Genomic DNA, 14,676 nt, shown 5'->3' with positions numbered 1-14,676 from the left:
ATATATATATATATATACTTCTATATTAAGCCATATAAATTATATAACATTACATTACATAATATATATATATACATTTCATATTAAGCCATATAAATTATATAACATTACATTACATAATATATATATTATATTTTGATTAAAACTTTCCAACAATTACATCCACTGTCTGCGTTTGCACAGTTCTTCCTTAAAAAAAAAAAAAATCCCCTTTTATGTTTAAGTTTATTTATAATTTGATAAATATAGAAATTAAAAAAAAAATAGAATAGAAATTGTAATTTGGGGTTCAAGAGTTGGAGTAATTAGAGGTCCTCATTTATTCTTTGTAAATTCCGGGTTTATTTTAAGGGGATTAAAGAGTATTAATTGACTAAAACGTGTTTCAATTTTATTTTGTTCATACTGTCTTCCGCTCCGACACGAGGATTTAAGTCTACGAACACTATTAGTTTTTCTTTGTACCTAATGTTAGATTATTCCAGCAAGACACCGGGTTACATTTCTCATAGTCAATTTAGAAGGATCGACTCTTATTATTAAAAGTTAAAATATTAGATCAGTGAACATTATTGTTTGTCAGTATGAACAATGACAAATGTGTAATAGTTTTGGAATTCGGAACGGGTTAGTAGAACAATAAACTAATCAGTAGAAATGCAACATTAAGAAATACGTTTGAAATTAACAGATCGAAAACGTGATAGAAAGTATATGTTAAAAGATGTGAGTTGAATTACGTAATAGCGAGCGACAGTACAGCTATATTCAGAGTTAGTCAGTTGTCAAGGTGTGTGCGAATACGGGAAACGGATGGACAGTTGTGGGTTTTTAGAGGAAACGTCATATAGTGAAGACAGGACTTAGAAGTCAGGATAAGAAGTCGCCCAATGGCGCTAGAAAGCAGTGTATTTCGTAGATAGACCTTAAATCTACACGGTCTATTATATAAATCGCCATGAAATGTCCTCTTTTTCGTCATGTACACGCATTTGTTTGGACAGGTAATTACATCCCACTAGCTTTAAACATATTGTCAATGCATCTACGACATCGTTCTATGTCAACATCATAAAAAAGTTATATATTTAAAAGATTTAGATTTATAATAGCATAATCATCATATCTTAGAGAAGACTACATAATTCCATTTCCGTTGGATACAAAATGGTTTTCTTTTGTTGTTGCAGACCATGTACTAGTTGCCCAGTTGTTCGATAGGAGTCTTCTATCATATCTGAAAGTGGCACAATGTTCAACGAGCGAGATCGGAGATGCGTCGCTGTAAAACTCATGCTCTCTAATGATCAAAGTTATGACAACAGGACCATTGCCAGCACCCTGAAAATGCATTGCTGAATTGTCACGATTAACAGGGAACGTGACCAGGATGATAAAAACAAAGTTTCCGGTCACGGTTATGGTCTCTGGTGTGATTTCAAGTGTTACATTATGCCATCCAACATCTCAAAGTTGGCTTGAAAGTCAACACCAAAGTGTCCTTTGGTGCAATTAAATGGGCGTGGCAGATACTGAGTTTGGCAGTATAAAAATAAATATGTAGTGTTTTTTCTTTAGCGCGACATTTTTATCATTCCAACCTATACGTAGAAAAACCACCTGTTACGTACATGATATAATCCCTCCAAGTTATAACACACCCGGCAAGCGAACATCTCCAATGTATATTATATCATATTATACAATCCTCAACATTAAACACTAACATTTCTAATGGCAATGCGAAATTCAATGTACAAATTATCTTTGTCTTCAAATGTATTTGACACAATCGAAGCATGACAACTTACAAGGGTGATAGGAGTATCATTTTCTAGAGTTATTTTAAGGGTTATGATTTGGTCAAGTACAGATATAGAAAATAGAGGAAAGGTTTTGGAAAACTCGTTTTTTTATAGCAAGGCATACATCAGGAGTACGTACTGGATTTCCTTCTTAAAATTAACGAAGAATTTAGAACCCTCACTGACTTCTTTAAATTGTCTAGAGCGAGCTTATCGAGTTTCACTAAGAGAGGCAATCGATATGTTTTATTTTTATTCAACCATGGCTACAAGAGAGCTCTAATCTAAAGCTGCTACCATCAAGTGTACAAACCTTCCAAGAGCCAAATATCATTTTCATTTTCGTTTTGGTACTGCAAAAATGGATAACAAAGAAACTGCAGGAAAAGTCATGAGTACACGTTTTTTAGGGTTTCTCTTATGACCTGATCCCCTTCCAGAAAAGCAGTGCTGTACTTAAATAGGTTTCATTTGTCAGCACTAGAATTCAAGGTTTTGTTCGTGAACGAGCATCACCCATTGGCCGCCATTGTGTAGGGCTCCAGCTTAGGACCTCCAGCAATTTCGTTTTACCTTTCCCCGTCTGGTTCACTCTCTAGTTTATTCGCTTGTTCAAATGTGGTAAAGACTGAAACTGTAATAGGTTAGTTTCGAGACTACCACAAAATGATTTAAGTGGTGAAGGTGTGCTTAAAACCACTTTTTTGGAAAAACATGAAAACTAAATATTAGTGCAGATGTTTGTCACAAATAAAATGAACAATATACCGCATGTTATTGCATAAGATTTTTTCTTCAAAATACTGCGGGTGCAGAGGTCGTAGCAGATTAAAAGCGCCCATAGCCAATAATTTGGTTTATATATATATATATATATATATATATATATATATATATATATATATATAAGCGAGATAAGACGCAGATTAAAAATCAGATGAAAAATCCTGATAGATATTACAAGAGGTAATACTTTCAGAGTTATCCTAGCCAAAAAAGGAAAAGCTCAATATTTAAGAATAGAGCAATATATAAGTTTAGTGGTAAAATTTAAATTTTGAAAATCAAAATATAGATACATATTCGAGTTAAGAATTTATTGTTTGACAAAAGAAATATATAGAAGGGGTCAAATTAACTATAAATTTTCATTTTCGTTTTTGGTACTGCAAAAATGGATAACAAAGAAACTGCAGCAAACTATTAGGTAAAGTCATGAATACACGGTTTTAGGGTTCCTTTAATCACCTGCTCTCCTTCCAGGAAAGCAGTGCTGTACTTAATTATAATTAAAATAATAAATGAATAATAATAAATAATATAATGTAATAATAAATAAATAATTATAATTAAAAACCCCGGGGGACATTGTATTCCTTCCGATAATGGACAGCCCAGGTTGTATGAAATTCCCTTTTCCAATAATTATTGTCATATAACTAATTCGCCACCCAAAAAACTATTTTTAATATTTGTGCTGAAAAGCAAAATACGTGCCTTTTCACAGCTGAACATTTTGCTAACCGCATTTTATTTCCTCTGATATCCATTATTGAAAATCCACGGATTAAGGAAATTAATATAACACCTTCTATATAATCCTTTTGCAAAGCAATAAATTTCATAACTCGAATATATGGGTCTATATTTTGATTTTCAGAATCAAAAGTTAACCACTAAACTTATATATATATATATATATATATATATACATATATATATTGCAATTAGGAAAGGAAGACTTTTATGATTCATGATTAAAAGTAAATTTGTATATATACAAATATATATATATATATATATATATATATCTTTTCTCCAAAAAGGTGGGAATGAAGGGGAAGCAGGAGAGGAAAGAAAAAAAATGGGGAGCCAGCTGACCGGTTTCGACCCTCGCTTCTCAAAGCTGTATCGAGGGAATTATTTTAAAATAAAGAATGAAAGCGATTAAAATAGCGTTTTATTAAATTTACAGGGGGGAAAAAAAAGTGGGAAAACGATTTAAATAAAACGGCGTTATGGACGAATACCCTAGAGATTAATCACGTTCAACCCCAGGAGGCATTCCCTTTGCTTGCAAAGAGAAGGTTTCCTGAGTCGAACGTGAATGGTCTCCAAGATCTTAAGATGGTATAATGAATGAGCACGACTAATAATGGTAAAAGAGTCCGTGCTAAAGTTTGCTGCACAAGACGGGTTTTTAAGCAAATGATCAGTAATTGAAGACCCGTATGTGTTAGTAACGACATCAGTTGCCCGGTAGGTTCCATTCCTAATTTTACTGGGTATATGTTGTTGAATTCTTCCATCTAATGTTAATGTCGTTCGACCCAAGTAGTTGGCACCGCAACCACATTTAAAATTGTAAATAACATTACTTTTATGGTGGGGGGGGGACCACGTCTTTTCGAGAAGACGGAAATAAAGTTCTCGTAGAGAAAACAACACGCACATTGGCAGCAAAATAACATCCATGAACTGCTGAACTTATTTGTTTGGCAAATTTCTCACTTACTCTACCTAACCAAGGCAGACGAAGATAAATGGGACATTTGGCTACTATATTCTCTTTCATTCGAGAGAATTCGGCCAATTTCTTTTGAATAGTTGACCTAATCACATCAAGGGGGTACCCATTTTTGGATAAAGTATCCGTAATTCTTTTCAATTCCTCATCTAATTTTGATTTGGAACAAATCATAAGGGTACGATGTGTTAGGGTCCAAATTAGATTTATCTTACGTTTTCTGGGGCAAAATGAATCCCAACGAGTGTACAAACCTGTAAACGTTTGTTTACGGTATATAGATGTTTGGTAACTAGATGGCGTTTTTGTTACCAATACATCAAGGAAGGCTATAGTTGAATTGCTCTCTCCCTCATAGGTGTACTTTAACGCGGGATGCATTCCATTGAGTAAGGAGAAAACGGTGTTAGCTTCCGTTTGGTTATTAAATAAACAGAATGTGTCATCAACATATCGGAAGTACACCAATGGCTTTATGGGTCCAGATAATAAGCGCTCTTCATGGAACCCCACAAAAATATTTGCCATGGTCGGTCCAAGTACTGACCCCATGGCAACACCATCTTTTTGCCGGTACATAATATTGTTGAAACTAAATTCCACAGATGTAGTGGCAAGTTTCATAAGTTCAATAAAGATGTGTTCAGGAATAGGAGGCGGTGATATCCGGCCACGATATAGAAAATCTGCACAAATATCTATAGTTTCCAAAACAGGGACACAAGTAAAAAGGTTGCTAATATCATAGGAGCACATAAACCTATTAACAATCTTAGACCTTTTAATAAAATCAGCAAAATAAAATGAATCTTTAAGACAATATTTACTATAATGTTGTAAAACAGGTTGTAAAATGTCAAAGATCCATTTTGAGACCTTGTGTTGCGATGACCCTACCATGGAGAGAATGGGCCTTAATGGGATATCCGCTTTATGGGTTTTAGGGAGACCATATAACCTTGGGCGGATAGATCCAGAGGGTCTTATCTCACTAGATACGTTCAGCGACTTGACTATTCAAAAGTTCAATTAATAACCTTATTCATTTAACTTTTGAATAGTCAAGTCGCTGCCTGATGATATCTGTTGTTTGATTGAAACAAGTGACTATTTGTAGCAGCGGGATGTGAGCATGTTTATATAACAATAAACAAGTATTATCAGCTCTTTTTATTGAGCACTATCTAACAACCTCGTTGAATTGATTAGTCCATTACTTTTGAATATAAAAAAAACCCGAGTATATATATATATATATATATATATATATATATATATATATATATATATATGTTTTGAGAAAAATAGAAAAACCGAATAAAATTATTAAAATAATCAACGTTTTGTCCCTATTTCAGAGGACATCTTCAGGATATTGAAGTAAAAATGCAGGAAAGAAAAAGTCATAGACCATACGAAGAAGAGAACAGTTTTTGAATCCTACCCATGTCGAGAAGGACAAATATGTGTATATATATATATATATATATATATATATATATATATGTATGTATGTATATATATATATATATATATATATATATATATATATATTAGAAAAGTTTATTTGAGGAACAAAATTTATATGTGACGGGAAAATAGTCCTTTTAAACCCTGTCTTTCGCCACCGCCATCAGGGGCGAACGATGCCATTTGGTTTTGTAAAAAAGAAAGTACGGGGGAAATGAGAAAGACATGTCCATATCTACCATAAAATAAATATTACTGGGAGGAAGGAAGCGAAGAACAGAAAAAAGGGAGTATACATCGATCCATACATACATACATCGGAAAAACGTGTAATTAGTAAAAACCTGAATAGAGTGCTCAATACTATTGCAGAGCAAATATGTGTTTTATTTTTTTATTGCCGTTTTATCTGTTTGGTTACATATGTTTCGGATGTTGGACCATGTTTACGATCCAACAGGCTGTTGGATCGTAAACATAGTCCAATATCCGAAACATATGTAACTAAGATAAAACGGTAATAAAAAATAAAACACACACACACACACACACACACATATATATATATATATATATGGGAAAGAGAAAGAAAAACGGGGGAAGCATTTGTATATCTTACAAAGAAAATATACACAAGAAAGAGGGAGTAGGAAATTCATACATACACATGTATAAATATGCATATCTCGCTATAATATCCCTCTACAACTAATCTAGGAGGTTCAGTGTATTAATGAACCTCTTCCGCCTGAAGACAGAGGGCTTGAGTAGTCCAATGGAGACAGATTCGAAGGTTTTCAGATGGCTACTCGATTAGCCTGGAAATAGAATTTTATATATATATATATATATATATATATATATATATATATATATATATGTATATATATATATATATATAACTATGAATTCTAGCATCGGTTTCCTATAATGTTGCTATTGACTGTAGCTATTAAACTCTTTAACGTGCGATTAACACCGGGTCAATTTTTGGAGAGCCTGAAACCCATTCCATTGAACGATAGAAATGGAAATAGAAAGAGTGAGAGACTTCTTTGTAGTCCTAAAGCTGCTGTCTTTCTTTTCATGGTAAGAAAGAAATAAGTCGATAAAATGTCGAGACAAACAACAAAAAAATAGTTCAAATTCGTAAATTAAAGAACGAATAAGTAAACATCCGACAAAGACAAAGTCTATTTCCGCCATGTTTTCTAAACAGACTGGTTCGCAAGGTCACATACTGGAACCGGATGTAGACACGTGATGTATCTTTTAACTTTTTTTCATCTTTTTTCTATTGTGAACAGGAATCTAATTATTGATTCGCTATCGGCATCATCGGCTGCATCGACGCCTTCAAGAAAAAGAAATAAAATATAATAGGAAATATTTATGGCATTCACGATACATTTGTATTATTCCTGCAAATAATTATAATATATGTCCCTGGCTGATCGGTGTCAGTTTTATATCAGACACAAATAATACGTTACACACACACACACACACACACACACACACACACACACACACACACACACACACACACACACACACACATATATGTGTGTGTGTGTGTTGTGTCTCTGTGTCTGTGTGTGTTTGTGTGTGCGCGTGTATACACACACAGACAAAGACACACGCACATGTATGCATGGAATGTGATGTAAAGTAGAATAATGTTAAACTTATAAACTTATGTATTACGTACTGACTATACACACAGACATACACATACAAATCAACAAACACGCACACACATACACACATACATATATATATATATATATATATATATATATATATATATATATATATATATATATATATAACAGTAGTTTGTAACAATAGGCACATTAACTGACGCAGGTAAGAGATGCCTTTTAAATGATTGGAGAACACATCTAGATCCAGAACAAAATTATTTTGTTCATGTGTTTTTAGGTGGGGGTGATAAACACTTCTGGGGAGCGATGAATTGGGTGTAATGTTTTTCATGGTAAACAACCGATGATCCCATTAAGAATATTGGTAATATTGTTTGGTCATGTAAGTAAAACGATGAAGCGATGCAGGAAATTAATTGACTTACTGACAAAATAAATTTCCAACGGAGGATATTTTTTTAGTTTTACAGAAACTTAGCCGCACTGATGAGCTGTGAAACAGCCAAACAGCATTGTATGTGGATGACTATATATATATATATATATATATATATATATATATATATATATATATATATATATACACGACGGTTAACGACAGTTACGAGTTGAGGAGTATCCAGTTTGGGAGATTTGGCAAATCGAAGGTTTCCAAATAGAGTTCAGAGGCATTGGCGTACAAGCGAACTAGTACAGACGGGCCGAGGAGAACATAGCTGGAAATGGACACTTTCGACGAACAACATTGGGGACGATATTTCTACGTTACGCGACGGTATGAGACGCGCACCCATGCAGACTAACTGATTTACATTAAGTACTCGTAAGTTTCCAAGCTATTTTCTACTCGTGTCACGACCGAAATATTAAGTAAAAATATCTCCCACTTTGTCTCCGTTCAGACGAGAATGAATCTTTCCAGATTCTTTCCTGTACAGCCACTTCTATTTTTCATTCAGTATTTTTGGTGATGAGGGGGGGGCTGTTTAATTTTTAAAAACTTTCTTCAAATATTGATTTGCACATTTTGAAAAAAAAAACAACTGTTTCTGTACTTTCACCTAACAGTTTACACGTCTCATGTATGCTATTTATCTTTCTTTTCCAAGAAATAGCTACTGCCGTTATTTTCTTTACATCTTATTATAACCCTAACCCTAACCAACATCAATTCATTTTTTTACGATAGTTTTGTAGGTGTTATTCATCTATCCAAACAACTATTCAACTCGTTATTAATCAACCTTAGCGTCTATTTACTATTTCCTGTTTATTTCTGTGTCATATTACCAGTAGCTTAAGAGTTTATCAGTTAAATATTTTCACACACGAACACATACATATGTAAGGTTGCCGAACCTTGTTCATTACAGTTTAAACTTCTTTTGCCCCCCCCAAGCCCTCCAGCACAGTTGAAAAGAGTCAAACAAACAAAAAGAAACAAATCTCCGTTGACATTTTTTTCCTTTTTCTACAAAAACATTTATTACCGTCACATTCCCCTTTCGACACAACTTAAACGTCTTTAACATCGTCCATCTTGCCCGGTGTACAAATTTCTTCTCCAACCTCACATCGGTCGCAGCCATCCATTTCTCGTCTTCGTCTTTACACGTACAATTTTTTAGACGTCGACTTTCTTTGTCCGACCTTGTCGTGGATTTTGTCTCCTTATCTTCCTTTTTCTTCTCGCACACACTTCTTAATTTCTATATGAGCTTTTTTCGGCTACTGCCACTGTTGTTAATATCGTTGGTAGCCAGCTATTTTAGCTGCTGCCGATATTTTCCTACTCGCTGAGTTACGCATACATCTACCGTCTCATCTATATGGGTTATGAAAATTTGAACTCATTAGACTCAATTCTCAGCGCGGTTCAATTTGAGCTTAAAAGAGGCAGAAAGTGGACGGTAGAGCTGTGGAGGTAGCTAAAACGTGATAGAACATTGGAAGTTTAGACCAACAAATAATGTGCAGTATCCAGTTAAAGGGAATGAAAAGAGAAAGGAAAGCTAAAGAAAATTTCAAAAGCGGTGCAGAACAGAAGAAACAATGGACAACACGGGAAAATGCTTTCTGGAAAAGACAAAGCTGGAGAGCTTCATAATGTCGTCGACGTCGTATTACTTCTTACCCTTAAATTCAAAGTCGATAAAATGAAGACATTTCTGAGAAGCCGCCCATGTTTCTTAGCAACGGAATAAAAACTGCATCGCATGTTTTCAATTCAGTTCTTAGAAGATTAGTTTGTTATCTTCATTATGCGCTTTTTATTCACAATTTTTTTGTTTGGATTCTGTTTCCTAATTCCCATCTTAATTATCTGTTGCACTTGGAAAATGATGATTAATATTTCATATTAGTAAACGATGTATTATTTCCGCAATGGCCTCCTTCGCAATTGACTTCTCCCTGTTGTATTTGTTTGGATTTTATTTATTATCATTATTATTATTATTATTATTATTGTTGTTGTTATTGTTGTTGTTGTTGTTGTTGTTATTATTATTATTATTATTATTATTATTATTGTTATTATTATTATTGTTGTTATTGTTATTATTATTATTATTATTGTTATTATTATTATTATTATTATTATTATTATTATTGTTATTGTTTTTTGCTGTCATTGTTATTGTTGTTTTTGCTGTTAATATTATTGCTGCCGATATTAGTGTTGCCATTATCATTGTAGATTTTATTTCTAAAAATAGTGGTGGTGATGGAGGGAAAAGGTCGGGAGGAGATCTTTGACTTTAGTGGGGGACCCTCCTAGAGATAATGTCTTGATAAACTATCGGTGGTGGTGTAACCTTAAATTAACTAACCCCATTTATGGGAAAATGTCAGATCAAAATATTGAAAATAACGACGTGAATGAGGCTAGAACATCTTGTGATGGTCTCACGTCAGGTAGGTGTCCCACTGGTAAACAGGGTGGGTCTTGTCGTCATCATACAACTGTTCAAAACTCTGAGGATGTGGCTGAATATACGGGGAGTGAGAATTGCCAGAGAGGGTCCTAAGAGTCGTACAGTCGGTTTAGCAATGTACAGACGGGCACAGACGGGCACGCGGGCACAGACGGGCACAGACGGGCACTGTCGTGGGGTAGAATTGTGCTTTTTTTCTGTTGACTAATGCTGGATGTTGTTGTCGAAGTTTCTGATGCATTTAATCCATTGTAGAGAGTACTCCTCCGCCGTAACGGTTTCGCTTGCATTAAAAAACTATAATAGATTAGAATGGTTGCAGACCACCTAACGTGAAATATCCTTGAGCTTAATTGGTGTCTAACCACTGAGCTGAGCGTCGCTGATTGTTGTAAAGAACCCACTTTTTATCGCATGTCACAGCCCGATCAAGAAACAGGTTGGTCTTGTTGTGTAAAAAAAGGAAAGATGACATAACAGCTGTGCGTGGATAGGCTTCAACTAAAGCTCTTAATTAATTGTTGTTAACATCCGATGGCCGACCACTACGCTCATCATCTTCAAGACTCTCGTCGCCGTCACGAAATTTCTTAAACCACCATTGTGATATGCGTTCAGTAGTAGTTCCTAGACCTGATATCGCAAGCTGTTTCAACTTATATTGAAAAGAAAAAAAATTGGGAGATTTTTTTTTTTTTTTTCAAATTTTATTAAACATTCTGAAAAGAAAACTTAATTGTTTCAAAACGATTGTAATTTAAACAGTCTTTTAAGTGGCATATAATGTATATGTATTATAACGAAAACTTTTTAAAAGATAAATAATTTAAAATCAAAATTAAAAATTCCGCAAGATTTTTTTTCTCATTCAAATAATGTATAACAATGTGTATCTTTCTAATCCTTCTGCTCACGGCATGTGCAATTTACCCTGTTTATCCAGCCATCTTTTTCTTTCTTCCGCTATACATCGTAACTATCCGCTCCAATATTATATTAATCACTTATATTACTAATCTCTCCTAACCTATCGAAAGTCTGCAGCTAACTAAAATTGACCCACATTAGTTTAACACTTCCAGATTGCTCCGCTTACATCTCCTCCATTAACCCTAACTGCTAGATATTTTAATGCCTCCAATTATACCCCTAGATAGAAGTCGGATTAGATGTTAGCTCCTTAGCTCCCTATCCCCTCCACAAATTGAAAGCATTAAGCTTCGAAATACCTAGGTATATTGAGCATACAACCCCTCCCCAAATTATTGTGACTCCTTATTGAATCGACATATAAATCTATGGATACCAACATGTTTTTTTTTTACATGGGGGTCACCACTTATCAAGGCCCGAAGGCCACTCAGGGATAAGGGTTATTACGTGTACAGTAATCAATGAGATATTATTGTAGTAATCATTAGTATTGGGGGATTTGATAGAGAGTCTTACTTAAGGGGGCGGTTTGTCAGGAGTTTGTTTATGTTGGACATGAAGACGTCCAAGTTGTAGTCAGGTGGGAAACAGGCAAGCGGCAGAGAGTTCCACTAGCGTGCAGTTCTTGAAAAGAAGCTTTGGTCATGGAATCTACGTTTGGATTTAGGCACAGATAAAGAGTGGGGAAAATTATTGACAGCAGTTTCAGCCAGACGGGTGTTTCTCGTGAAAGATTGGCGATGGGGGACCAGAGATTGGAGCTCATGGAAATAACGATTAAACAAAGACAGGCTTGCAACGTCTCTTCTGTGGGAGAGAGGTTGCAGGGAAGAGAAAATGGCATCCCCCACTAAACCACGAAGTCTATTTTGTACTCTGTCAAGGCAGGATGGGCTGTTTTTAGCAGCCCCGGCCCATATGTGGCAGCAGTACTCCATCCTTGGACGTACTTGGCTTTTATACAGAAAGAAAATTGCATCAGTAGTGAGATATCTTCTGGAGCGGAAGAAGGATCCCGCCAGTTAGCCAGCGTCCCTAGAAACAGATTTGATGTACGTGTTCCATTTCAGTTCAGGAGTAAAGGCCAATCCCAGAAGCTTGTAAAAACATGGAGCCTCCCGAAGACGAGAGCCATTCCTTTATATTGAAAATATTAAAAATATTTAAAAATATTTGAATAAATTTAAAAATATTTAAAAATCTTTAAAAATATTAAAAATATTTAAAAATATTTTAAAATGTATAAAAACTATTTTATCATATTTAGAAATATTTAAAAAATATTTAAATAGATGTACAAATATTTGAAAATATTTTAAAATAGTTTTAAAATCTTTAAAAAATATTTAAAACAATTAAAAAATATTTTAAAATATTTAAAAATTGTTCTAAATATTTAAAAATATTTAAAAATATTTTAAAATATTTTAAAATATGAAAATATATTTATAAATATTTAAAAATTTTGAGAAATATTTACAAATATTCAAAAATATTTAAAAATATTTAAGAATATTCAAAAATGATTAAAATATTTTAAAATATTTCCAAATATTTGAAAATATTTTAAAATATTTAAAAATATTGAAAAATATACAAAATATTTTAAATATTCAAAATATTTATAAATATTTGAAAATATTTAAAAATATTCATTTATTTATATAAACAAAAATAATTACTTCTTTTCATGATGATAAACAAAATAAAATAAAAACTAAAAATAAAATTAGGTGGGAAACTAAGGTTAAGACGGGATATCTTTTATATTTCTAATAAAATATATATATATGTATATATATATAAATATATATGTATATATATATACATACATGATGATTGCAACGTCTTGTCAGACGAGTGCCACTCCCTCAGACATTTAAAATTCATGAGCCCAAATGTCTGAGGGAGTATCTATACAAATATGATGTTACAGAGTCTTAGCTTTGTACGACAGCTAAACCTCTCTCTCGGTTCAAAATGTTGAGATCCAGCAACAAGCAAGAGCAAGATAGCTAGCAACAAATTAAAATGCAGACCAGCTTAATGCGGGTACTGGTCTTCGCTTTATGGTTTTTAAAATCAGAGATTTGCTTCTCCTAGAAAGGTTGCCTTCACCACGGCTTACGGGAGCCCTCTCTACCCCAATACACATATACACACACACAAATATACACAGTGCTAGTTGGCCGTTGACCCAGAAAAAGAGTTCATTCACCCTTTGGAAGGTCTTGTTTTTAATCCTTCGGGGAGACTAGCCGCCCTCCTCACCAAACAAGTCTGGTGGGGGAACCAGTTTAGTCGCCGGTGATCCGACCATGAGGCAGGTAGTACTGGGTTACATGGTACCAGTAGCATATGACATGTATATATACATACATGCATACATACATATAGATAGCTAGGTAAATACATATGCATAGAAAAACATATATATATATAGTAAAACATATATATAATAAAACACACATACAGAAACATATGTATCATAAAACATATATATATATATATAATAAAACATATATATATATATATATAATAAAACATATATATATATATAATAAAACATATATATATATATAATAAAACATATATATATAATTTTGTATATATTGATTTATTAAATAAAATTGTTTACTTTTTATCTAAAATTTGTGATGATATTCTATGTTATCTTTCTTTTCATCCCGAAAGTATCAAACGCGATGTGTGGCCTTCCTTTACGTACAGCAAAACATATGTCCGTTCTTATTTCTACGCGTCAAGCAACGTTGAAATCCGATGTTTTTTTCTGCTTTTTTTTTGTTTATTTGTTTGTTTTTGTTTTTGTTTTTTTTGTGGTTTGCGTAATGCTTTATAGATTTGAACAGACCCAACATCATTTCGTAAAGTAAGAACTTCTTCGAATAACTTTACTAAATCATGTTTTTAATCCAGTGATTCACCGCTTACACGTATACACTTATACATGCACACCCACATAACGTGCACACGCATACATACACACACACACACACACACACACATAGACACACCCACACACATGTCTATAATATAAAGGTGAACGTCTGTGTGTGTGTCTGATCACGAATAGGCTCCTATATCGTTGACTCTTATAGAAAACTGATTACATATAATGATAGAAGATGTATCGAGACACAGAGTGGTTATGTTTGATCAGGCATAATGATGATTAGTTAAAATTGTGGAATCTGCGTACGCGCCTGGTCCACAAAGTATGGAAATAAAAAAAAAACGTTTACAAGTGTTTTTGATATTGCTGTACATAATAATACGTTGATAAGTGTGTTTTAACTTAAATAGGGATGATATAATAA

This window comes from Euprymna scolopes, chromosome 23 (genome assembly GCF_053919585.1).
Source record: "Euprymna scolopes isolate OS-2025 chromosome 23, ASM5391958v1, whole genome shotgun sequence".
Taxonomy (NCBI): Eukaryota; Metazoa; Mollusca; class Cephalopoda; order Sepiida; family Sepiolidae; genus Euprymna; species Euprymna scolopes.
The sequence above is the reverse complement of the archived record's forward strand: the minus strand, read 5'-3'. Positions refer to the sequence as shown.